Genomic DNA, 12,849 nt, shown 5'->3' with positions numbered 1-12,849 from the left:
CGTTAATATAATTTATAGCTCCATAAACAGCTGGTTATTTCTCCCGAGATGTAAAGGTGCATCAGGGCTGTAAGTTGTTTTGCTTAATATATTATGTGGAATCTAGTACGACGTAGCACATTTATCATTGCGGCCAACCCTGAGTCTGTTATATACAGCGTATTTCATCAATTTATTATTACTTTTAATGGTCAGGTCTGGGTGTTACAATCCTGGATTTTTCCGGTGTTGCTATTTTTAAGTATGATTCTGTTTTTTAAAACATCTCAAATGGGTGTAAATTTCCTCGATGGTATCTGGTTCTACACAGTGTTTGGGTATAGTGAAAGTGCTTAAAAGTAAGTAATGTAAATAAATATGTGTATTGGTATACATATTTTGAGGAGCAGGAAGACCTTGACTATATTTAGCATTAGTAACAATACCCAGCAAAAAGTAACCATATACCCACTGAAGTATTTCCGAACTTGGACGGAACCTTCAAAAAAGAGCGTACCAATTCTAAAATGACTGCAACCCAGTCGCAAGTCCTCTGACATTGAGAGTGTCTATGGGCGTCGGAATTTTAACACCGTGTGAGCCTCTTGCCCGTTTTCCCCTTGTTCTATTAAAACATATAATATTTTTTTTTAATATTAAGTTTAATTTCAGTTTTCTTTTTTATCTATTTATGTACTAAAAAATGCATTTGTGTTAAATAGAAAGAAAAGAATGTACCAATTGATATTCCATTGGTGCACAGCCGGGGATCGAACCAACGAATTCAAGAATGAGAGTCGCACGCTGTAGCCACAACAGCAACATTTTGTTTATCAATGTAATCCGTTTTAGCTTTGTATATTGTGTGTGACTAATAAATAAATATTATACAGAAGAATGTATGTATATCTATCGACCCGAAAGATTGCATCATTCCAATAGCTGTATGGAGCGATATGGTTTTATGATATTTCAGCCAACGCTTGGTTATAGCTTAAGCTTATACTATCGTTTAAGTAGGGTTTAGAATGAGCTTGATAATATAGGGTGTCTCAGCGCCGATTTTAAACTTTAAATATTTTTATGAAATAACAAATTGTATTTGTGATAGATTGCAGTTATTTATATTGTGTTAATGGAGATTTAATGTACGGAATTTTACACTGTCAAGATGTTTTGCTTCACGGTTAATGCTCCCTTCAAAGCGGACATGCGAATTTGCAGAGATACGCCGCAGGACGTCCACTGATATGGCTCGAACTTTTGTCGTTGTAAGTCTTCAACTGTTCATTTACAAAAGAGGGGTCAACACAAACTCCTGCTTTGAGACAATCTGATAAAAAGGTCAGGTGGTGTTGAGTCGGGATATCTATTCAACGAAAACTCATTGCAAATGTACGCTTCTGCTGCATACGGACGGCGCGAGCTGGACCACTGCGACATTAAAAACGACGATTAAAAAATCTGTACTCCTCTCCTACCGAACGCTACCACTCCCCTCCCGCTAGCCGCGCGGGTTACTGAGTTTGTGTTTAAAGTTCAAAATCTGCCCTGAGACACCTTTATATTACTTTATCTATTTGTTTAGGTTCTTATCTATGTATCCTTGACAACCTCGCTGAAAATCTATTCTGTAGTGACTAGGTTTCCCGAGTAACGTGCTCTATTTTTTCTTTACATTTAGTTTTTATTAACAATAATATTTTATGTAAAACTCTTTTATTTTTGTACGAGTCGAGTGTCGTCGCAACTATCTATAATTATTTTTGCCTATGATACTCGCGGTAGTAAAAGAAAATATTGTTGTTGGTTAAACTCAAGCATATGTACTTTTTCGTATTATGTACACTAAAGGTTGTATATAAAAAAGATAGATGCTATTTCTTTAGCTCATTAAACAAGCTTATCACAACTTTCCAGTAGACTGCCTTTTTGTAATTAGCTGCGATTGTTTGCGGAATAATTTACAGACAGCTGCGAGAAATATTTCTTTTAACAATTAAATTACTCAAACATTTTACGCTAAATAAGAATTCTCTAGCATTTTTCTATGGGGAAATGAGCATTTAAAAGGAACATTTTTAAGAATGAACTTAATTAACACAGAAAATGTAGTTTGCAACGCTAAAATCATCTCTTATTACTTTTAACTGCGGTATTGTCAATCCGATTCATATATAAAAAGAGTGTGTGTATTTATGTACACGCGTTATAAGTTATACTTCTTTGGCGTATGGAAAAAAAATAACTGAAATGCAGTAGTGATTAACGATGAATATTAAAATTTCAAAAAGATCACCGTCGTATATGATATTGATTTAAAAACACCAAAATAATATTTATTTATTCACACTGTTTAATTGTACTGTTACGAAACATGTGTTCTAAAAATAAAAATACTAGAATATACAACTTGAACAAGTTATCGATTTCCATGCCACCTAGACCTAACTTTACGATGTCGAATTTAGGTGTTGGTCTGCGCTCGTTAAAATTCACTCTCATCATTTTTCTCCATCGCGCCAAAAGAAGTATAACTTCAATTATAGGATTAATTGCTTTGCTTCGTTTTATTTAAAGAATTAAATAGTCTAAACACAGACATTTTTCGCTGCATGCAACAACCGATATTTGTTGTTGGAGGGATATTCAAATAAATGTAATTCTTCTACTGCTGGGTGTCAACTGGCCTTAATTGTTTAAAATATGAGCTTAAAACTATCATATAATTAGAGGAAATAGGTTTGCGACTCAAACAAAAAACTAACTTAGCTTATGTTAGGTTCTTAAATCTAAGTAATACTTGAATATAAGTGTAGTTGACTTATCGGACGTTATCGGAAACGAGAATATTTTATTAAATTTTACGAGTTTGGTTTGTTCATTCTCGATTTAATTTGTTTTATTTTATTACTCTACTATAACTAAGAAAAGCTAAATATTGGGACTTGTCTATCAGATTGTGTGTAACTGCTTATGAATGTTGGCGAACGATATTTTTATAGTTACGACCGGTCGCAAAGGAGCAGTTCGAGTTGTATTGTGTTTCGTATGAGATGTTTTTCCTCTTTTTATTATTTTAGCTTTGTACTCTGGAAATCGTAACGGGCCTATTATTTTCTGTGAGCGTTGAAAGAGATGTCCTTTTGTACAGTTTTGCGGGTTTGGGCGGACGGGCGTTTTGGAAACGTTTTAATTAAAATTAAAAATCTGAATAAATAGACATTTCTTATTTTGTTTAATTAATTCACTACCGATTGTGTTATACTTTTCTATTTGAGATTTTTTTAAATGTAGTATTTATATATTGCAAGGATTGAATTTGAATAAGTCCAATTAAATACAAGAGGTATTTAAAGAAAACACTTTTTTAACGGACCTTAACTTATAATTATTATACATAATTTAAATTTTTTCGCAAATTTTTAATAAAAGACAATACTATATAACCGGTATTTTAACATATTTTATATATATCTTGTATGAAAAATAAACTTTGTCATATGATAATTTTTTATAAAATATTTACACATTAAAAGGCAACATACTCGCGAGCCCTCTGGCATTGAGAGCGTCCATGGGCGGTGGTATCACTTAATTTGGTGCTGCAGAACGCGTCTAGCGGTTCGTACCCTTACCTATTTTATTTTCTGTACTCATTTAATAATTTGAGGTTTCGATAACACAAAAAATTACAAAAGTCAAACAAACACGATTACCAGAATAACAATAAGGGTCGTTTAGTTATTCAACAATTACATTCGATTATTGGTCAAACAGATGTTTATTATCTATACAAACTCTATTCAGTGGATAACTATCACCTTCTTACAACGCATGTTAGAGATTTTTTATTAGTAAGACCGATTGTAGTAACAGCGTCTAAAATGCTCGTTTAAAACTGCATTTAAACCAAGGCTATTATAAAGGTGCGGCGTAATGGGCTTGAATTCGCTCTCATGTTTCTACGTGTGGATAAAAACCGCTTTTATAGTTACTTTTAAACAATACAGGATTACAGTCAGATAGGGCTATCAGAAATTTTATATTCAAGTTTAAAAGTTAATTTTCAAACAAATATGTTTGTTTTTAAATGTGTGCTGCCCACAAATGGCCCGCAGTATGTTGATAACAATATATTGAATTCGTCACAATGATGGAAAAGGCTGCTTGAGCCCCCAAACAAAGGCTCCATCATCATGTGAACGTCGAGGATATTCAACTCCTTGAAACCACGGACCTATGGGTCGGCTGAAGAAGACAAAACCATTTAAACTAGTGAATTCCTGTTAGTGCATGTTAGTCTTAACAGTGGTAAGTGAAAAATAGTAGAACACAAGAACAGAGACTTCCCTTTGATTGCGACTGTAATGGTCTAAGGTCCCGCTGAAAGATTGGTGCGTTCATCGATTTTTAATAAAAATATATTTAATTGATTTTTGGTAAAAAAATTTGTTTATTTCAAATAAAATAACGTCTACATCACGGTAATTGATATGAGAATATGATGTTCCATGTTGTATGAGTAGACAGATACATGCATTTAAAAATATATTGAAGGTATATTAGGTAGATATATCTTACCTATTAAATATTCTGTTTAAAATGTGACATAATGTTTTATAGATAAGATATATCTAGACAGTAAATGCTTAAAGAAACAGGTACAAAAATCTGAGTCTCAGAGGTAAAGGTCATATTTATTTTTATACGCATAAAACTAATTTTTTTATTATCATAGATAATTACGTTTTTTTATACAACGGACCAAATGGGCGGAAATTGAGTTCTTACTACACACGATGTTTATTCATAAATCGTTTTTTTTATAGAACAGGGAGCAAACGGGCAGGAGGCTCACCTGATGTTTAGTGATACCGCCGCCCTTGGACACACTCAATGCCAGAGGGCTCGCGAGTACGTTGCCGGCCTTTTAAGAATTGGTACGCTCTTTTCTTGAAGGTCGTGGTAAAATTATAATAAAACGATTGAATACTTATATATTTATAAAAAATTAGAGCTGTCACGGGACGCCTGGCAGATGTGAAACATCGACATTATTTTGTAAAAGTAATATGCAGAAAATAATAGATTGTGATAGGAACTAAATATGTCATAATGATAAAATAAAATATTACGATTTTTTTCCAGATAACGTAATTCAGGTAATGACTGAATAAACATTATTTTCATTAAATATTTTTAATGTGAAATTTACTACTGCATTTAGACTGTATATCATATAGCGGGGCGATGCGTCGCCACGCCAGAAATCGGTTTTACGTGCGGCTATAGATGTTTCACATTCAATAATTATTCGACTATCATTAATCTCATTTCATAAAACAATAACGCATATTGAATTACCATAGATAGTTTGCATAACTCGACTTGAGTGCTTATGCCTTCAAAATCACGTCAAACCTTTAAGCTTTATTGTAATAAAATAAGTATTAATTACTATGAATCAAATGAGGGTGAGTAGCAAATTATCGAAAATGAAGTGGGTTGGTCGATGATGTATCGCGAACTTTCATTAGTATTGATAATTACTGAGCTGAACATTCCACTCTTGATTCCATTCACTTCACCCCAATCACTGTTTCGGTTGCGCTATGAGTTCCCCTACGATCTTTTACATACATTATACGATTATAAATCGTAAGGTTACCTTTTTGTCTTTAAAAGGTTTATTGATTTGTTCAAAGCTGGTATATGAAGAAACTATTTCAATCTACATACAATCAACTTGGTAATCAATTACGTAACTGAAAACTTAGCTTTCAAGCTCTTTCCCTTTCAACTCAGCTTTTTTTATATAATAGGAGGCAAACTCACATTGCTGCGTCGCTTTGACTTTCTAGCATTAGCTTATATTTTTGTATAAAGCACTACTGAACTCGACTCTAGTTAGCTCCTTGTTAGTAAAGCATAAAGCATCGTTGCCCTTTCCGAGAAATAAAATTACGCATAACGAATCCAATACGCCTGCAGCTTCAGTCTATGTAACAATGATTTCGCGATAAGTGAAACTAGACACAGACAGATTATTAAAGTCGACACCGTTACAGAATAGGTGTTATCTTTTATTTAACGGTGTCGAATATAATAATACGTTACCTATTTTGTCATTATTACTAGTGGTGTTATTATGGGAGCTAGAAAAATAAGTTTTATGACACATCAATATTTATTTATTTCGTAATACTACATTTACGTAGTAACTAAATTTAAACGTAACAAAAAAACAATAAAACTAAAGATATAGCCCAAATATGGAATACATAATATAAACAACAAGTTTCTAAAATTTACGAAAGGAATGTATTTGAAAAAAAGAGTGTGTGTACTTATGTACACGCGTTAGAAGTTATACTTTGGCGAATGTAAAAACAATGACTAAAATACAGTAGTGATAAATATTAAAATAAATCAAAAATATTTTATTTAAATAAATAAATTATTATAGAAATTGATTTAAAAAAAACAGTTTAATTGTACTGTTACGAAACACGTGTTCTAAATATAAAAATAATAGAATATACAACTTGAACATAGTTATCGATTTCCATGCCACCTAGACCTAACTTTACAATGTCGAATTTAGGTGTTACTATGCGCACGCAACGTAAAAATTCACTCTCATCATTTTTCTCCATTGCGCCAATAGAAGTATAACTTCAATATATAAAACCTAATTCGGCAGTTGGGTGATGGTGTGATAGTGAGGGTAAGTACTTGATTGTGTCTATATGGGATGTGTTCATGACGCAGGCTATTAACACTATAGATATTCTTAATACTCTTTTTAAGCACATTGATCGTTGTATGTCCTGGCTGTGCTATACAAAACTAAGTTAATATATTAAAAAGAGAAAGAAACATACTATCATCTGGCCTATCGATAGTGAGAATTCAACCTATACAGAACCAGCCGGAAGACCGAAATGGAATAGAGCTGGTATCTATCATGTTATTAATTAATTTCCTCACTGATGCAACAGTACTCGACAGTAATTGCTTTTAAATTACTTGATGTGATTACATATCGATCTATGTAATCGCTATTACCCACTTTTACTATAGAAACTGTTACACGTTTCTCCTGAAGGTTGTTTCATAAGGTATATATGATGATGATATTCAATTAACAGCCTAGACAGTTAACTGAACAGCGCCGTTTAACTGTCAATAAAGATTTATCTAGTGATGCAGTGTCTAGTGTCTTCAGCGCGCGATTCCCATCGCTGAGGTTTTGAGTTCGATCCCCGGATGTACACCAATGGAGTTACGCTCTATGTATTTAACATTCACATGAGAAAACTTGCTTTGGACCCAAATAGTCGTATATTTGGTACATATACAGGCACAGGAACTACAAACAAAATAACGTTAATATATGTATATGTCGCAGCCAACTGGTTTAATTAACAGCCTAGTTGTTAAACTAAATGGCGCTGTTTAACCTATGGCATGTAGCCGTAGCGTTTGTTACAGCTTTAATAAACTGGCTGGCTAATGCTTAGGCCATTCTTACGATAAAGCCATTATTTGGCAAACATAACAAAGATATAAAATATGACATACAATATAGTTCTTATAAATTAAATTGCTTGAGTCAAATTCACAATATTACTGTCACTACAATCTTCCATTGTACTTGTTGTTTTTCATAAAACTTTGGAAACCATCAACAATTGACAGCTTGAGAGTTGCAGAAAGTGGAATTAAAATTAACAGTCAAAAGGCTAGGCAAGTAATGAAACGTCATCGATCCAAGTCATTTGCCTAGCTGTTTAATTAACTGGCTGAATATCTTTCAGGCTGTTAATTGAACGGCTAATTAAGCTAGTTGGCTGCGACATATATACTCTATAGATATATATTTTTGGATGACTCGATGAACTTCATATCACCAATGTGGTCAAGTCTCAGTACATACAAAATATATCCACAGTATTAAATGCAGTACAATCTTACACTTAATTAATTAAAAGCGTCCTGAAATACTATTTTGTTTCTTTTTTGCGGTGTGTATAGGATGATACACAAAATAATAAGATATATCAAGTTCAAATGTTTTGAGGATTGTAACAATATGTTTTGGAAATTTAAGTAATGTTTGCTTAGGTTTTTGTTTTTTTTTCATTTCAATTTATTGTATATTTATTAATTAAAAATATATAATGAATACATATACAAAGTTAAATTAAGATAAGATTAGAGAAATGTAAAGAAGACAGAAAATAAACACAATTCGAGACAATTTAATTCCAATTGTTTAAAGTTTGTAGTAAGTCTTAAGGATCTACAGTTGTATAAATAACAGCTACATTATATCAGTGTTACCAACGCAAACTTTGCATTTTAAGCGCCAAATTGTTATAGCTGGTGTTGCCAACTTTTCAGTTCTAGCGCCAAAGCGTAACAAAGTATGCACATATGCGTTTTAATCATATCTCATACAAAGGTTTAAATAATATAGGTCTAATATTGTTGGAATAGTAAGAAAAATATATCCAAGCCTTTGTAACCTGTAATCTTCATTTCACTGTGCTCATAGTAATTATTGCATATAAATTTTTTGATTCGCTTTTACAAGTTCGTCGAGTATATCGAAACTATAATAATTTTAGAGTTCAAAGCCATCAGCATTCCATACAATTTGATACGCAATTGAAATATAGAAGGTAGAATATTACACACAATATCTGCCATTATTTGGGAACATAAATAATAAACAGTGAAATGGAAAGCAAATATGGTCCTTATAACACGATCATCACTACATAGTATAAAACAAAGTCGCTTTCTCTGTCCCTATGTCCCTTTGTATGCTTAAATCTTTGAAACTACGCAACGGATTTTGATGTCGTTTTTTTAATAGATAGAGTCATTCAAGAGGAAGGTTTATATGTATAATAACATCCATTAGATAGTGGAGAAGTACTGATATTTTTGAGGTTTCTAATGTGATGTCGTAAATAATTACATTTTTTCCGCTTACATTGCAAACGCAGGCTGAACCCTACGAGTTTTATCAAAATAATGTACTAAGTATTGTACACATTGAAAAGGTCTACAGAAAAGTCAAAGGAAGTGATGGTATATGTCTATATGGTATATGTCGCGTATATTATCGGAGCTTTCCAGCGACGGAATACAATATATAAAAACCTGCTTTTCATCAGCATTGCACCCGTGCGAAGCTGGGGCGGGTCATTAGTCTTCTTATATTAGTTGATAATGCTTACTTATTAAATTAACTAATTAAACTAACATTAGAAGTAAATCATAATATGCACTTTTTCTTTTTTCTGTGTCCTTCTTTGCGACTTGATTGAATATCGATATTTAATTAACTGTCTAGAAATTCAATCAACTCTCTGATTTAACTTCTCTACTGCGACATATATACAAGTATTAATTCTTTTGTTTTGTTCCATTACTTTTGTATAAATAACTATATGTGTAATGTATTTTTGCACTTCTTGCTTATCTTACCTTATTTATGATTTATATTTCACAGTGCCTGTAAAACATCGCTTGGAAGCAATGAGGCCGCCGACAGTTGCCCTCATTTTCATTTAATTATGTCATTTGTATTATATTTTTGAATAAATAAATCAAGTATTTCGCCTCAATCGCTCTACATATAGACATCGTACCAGACATAACTTTTGACGCAATCTTCAGCGTGCGACACTTATCCTTGAGGTCGTATATTCAATCTCCGGCCACACCAATGATCATTCCGTCTATCATATTCAACATTCGTTCGTACGGTAAAGGAAATCATATAGGCCTCGCTTTAGATTTAAAACGTCAACGGCGTGTGTCTCAAAACGTATACTAAATTCTGAGGCTCAAACAAAAATCTATGTCGCTATACCATTCAGGTATAGCGACATAGATTTTTGTTTTTTTTTTTATAGAACAAACGGGCAGGAGGCTCACCTGATGTTAAGTGATACCGCGGCCCATGGACACTCTCGATGCTAGAGGGCTCGCGAGTGCGTTGCCGGCCTTTTTTAGAATTTGTACGCTCTTTTCTTGAATCGACCCTAAGTCGAATTGGTTCGGAAATACTTCAGTGGGCAGCTGGTTCCACAAGGTATTTGTATATATATCCACAAGGTATTATATTAAAAAAATAAGGTTGCTAAAAATAATTATGCCTCGGCAAAATAAGGTTGGTATTTCCGTTAAGTTTGTTTCGTTAAGTTGTAGGGCTTCAAAGATGTTAAAGAGGACATTATAAGTACATTTTAACACTTAAAATAAATGTAAAACAGTATGGTCGTCGCTTAAACACATTAGTGATAATAGAGTACCCGCGATGATGGTTTTGCTCCTTTATTAGACACTCGGCGACACTGAATAATGATCGCGGCTTCAATATGTTGATTTTCGCTTCTATTTTTAAACTGAGTATATTTTTAAGGAAAATTGTCCCTGTATTTCCAGTTAGAATTTTCCAGTCACGTTCATAGTTGTAGAATAGCGTAGATTTGATTTATTTTTAATGAAATTTACTTCAATCGAATTGAAGTTAAAAAAGCAACGGAAATACTGTTTGGCAGTTATCAAGGGGAGTATTTTGTACTAAAAAAATTTCATAATCTTCTTCCAACTTCTTCTTCAACCTTATACGGTGGCGGATTTATAAATTTTCAAGATATAGGCTGTGAAGTTAGGTCTTTAAACTCAAACTCAAAATATATTTATTCATATAGGTAAACAAGTACATATATGAATGGAAAAAAAATAATTGTAAATTTACGGTTACTCCCAGATCGCAAGTCAAGGGCGTAGAGCGGGCAAGAAGAACTGGCAAGAAACTTTCCGCCACTCTTTTTAATCGCTAAGTTTTAGTCATACAAATTGTTTATACTTTGCCTTGCTCCTAGCATCCACTAATTTCGTTGAAATTGGCCGTAACACAATTTTGGATATGATTTTTACGCCCAAAATCCAACCAGTAATAGAATCGACATATTATATATAAGTCGTGGGGGGGGGGGGAGACGAGTAACACTGATTTTCTGATTTTTAGCTCTTTCCACACTTTGACGCATGTCGATTGCCAGTTTGGGGGCACACTAGCTATTTTACCCTATAATATTAAAGTTTGCTCTGAATGTTCAATGACAGGTGAGAGAGGAAAGTCATCGACAAATTTTGTTGCAGACAGTTCTGTAAAACATCAAAACACCGACATGCAGAAATCTTTTTGATTTATTTGAAGTAGCATAGAAATTTTGGTTCCCAAGTGCCGCCCCAAAAATCTGCCACCCTAGGCTCCAGCCTACTGGTAAATCGGCCACTACCCTTACATCTATATGTAGGTATCGGGGATATATCTAGATCACGGACTCCCTCAACTATTCCGTCCGAGGGTCAAGTTAAATAACGGAATTGTATTCGAATACAAAAATGAGTGTCGACGCAGGAACTTTCTCATTTAATTTCGCTCATTGCAATTTAATTTTATATGTAATACGATTGTTCGCTGTCTCGGTTGTTTCATGTTTTCTCAGAATACTAACCAAGATGACCTCTTAAATTTGAAATTAGAGATTTAGAAACTGTAAATATATAAATCCATATTCCATTTTCAAATATTAATGCAAAACACAGACATAAAATTGAGAAAAATTATTAAATAAATTCCGTAAGCAGCGTGGGTGCTGGTTGGTAGGCTGGTTGGTAATTGGTTGGTATATGGACAGGCTACCTTTTACACCCTTTATACGTCTTCTACATAAACATCTCTTAATCATATCCTCCTACACGATTGTGAATTTTGTAATTATAATTTTTTTAATGGATTTCAGGATTAATTGTGATTCATTCATGCTTAATTATTTCTTTCAATATTTTAATATTTTAGACATAAGTGTTCGTAACTGTCTTAAATATTAATTATAATCATCTCTTTTGAAAATCTAGTTTCTGCAAGTTTTCTTATTTTTTTTCATCTAAAGTAGCCTGGCAGATATCGCTTGTTAGCGTTTATTTATGTTATATTGTATGTGTATTATCAACATTGAAATACATAAAATAAAAATGTTTAAGAAGCCAAAATTAAGTTTGAGCAATTGAATTACAAAGCCTTGTATTACTAATTAAGAATACAGAATATCTTCTGAAAATCAACTGAGTATTCTGGAATTGTGAGTGCTATATATGTTTTCATTAGCTTTGTATTAGACAGTGTTTATTTAGTGCGAAATATCGAAGATGTAGTTTCAATTCAGCTGTAACATAGTTATACCAATAAAATTGCTCGCATGCTTTCAATAAAGATTACAGTGAAATGTCTTAAATTCAAAAAGAGCGCGTATAGTTGAACAAATAGGTGTCAATTTTGTTTGTATAGTAAATAAGAAATTTCCTGTTTAAACCATATAATGCAACGAGCATTACGCGAACCAATTTATAAGCTTGAGCGGGTTGGATTATTGTTTAAGAAATGGAGTTACTATATATTTAATAGATATAAGTTATCAATATTTGTTAAAAAATATATTTGTATTACTCCCAAAAAAGTGGCAGCGTTCTTGTTCATAACATTTGACTTACATATTATAACTTGTTTTTCATTTAAACATATAACCGTGGATTTTGTAACTATGTTAACGTGCATGTCATCTATCTGGCTAGTCCAGAATGGCTTCATAAAATTTTATGAAAATTAAGATAAAAACTTTTTTAAATTAACTACCGTTAGAACACATTCCCATTTTTATCTTATTCAGCTCTACCCTAGACTAGCCTGATCTATATCTTCTCCAGATAATCTGCCCCTCATTTAATTGTCGTCCCCTCTTCCTTTTGCTTTCTCTTGAATACAATTAAGGACTACGG

The sequence above is a fragment of the Pieris rapae genome, chromosome 13 (genome assembly GCF_905147795.1).
Source record: "Pieris rapae chromosome 13, ilPieRapa1.1, whole genome shotgun sequence".
NCBI classification, from domain to species: Eukaryota; Metazoa; Arthropoda; class Insecta; order Lepidoptera; family Pieridae; genus Pieris; species Pieris rapae.
Note: the sequence above shows the minus strand (reverse complement) of the source record.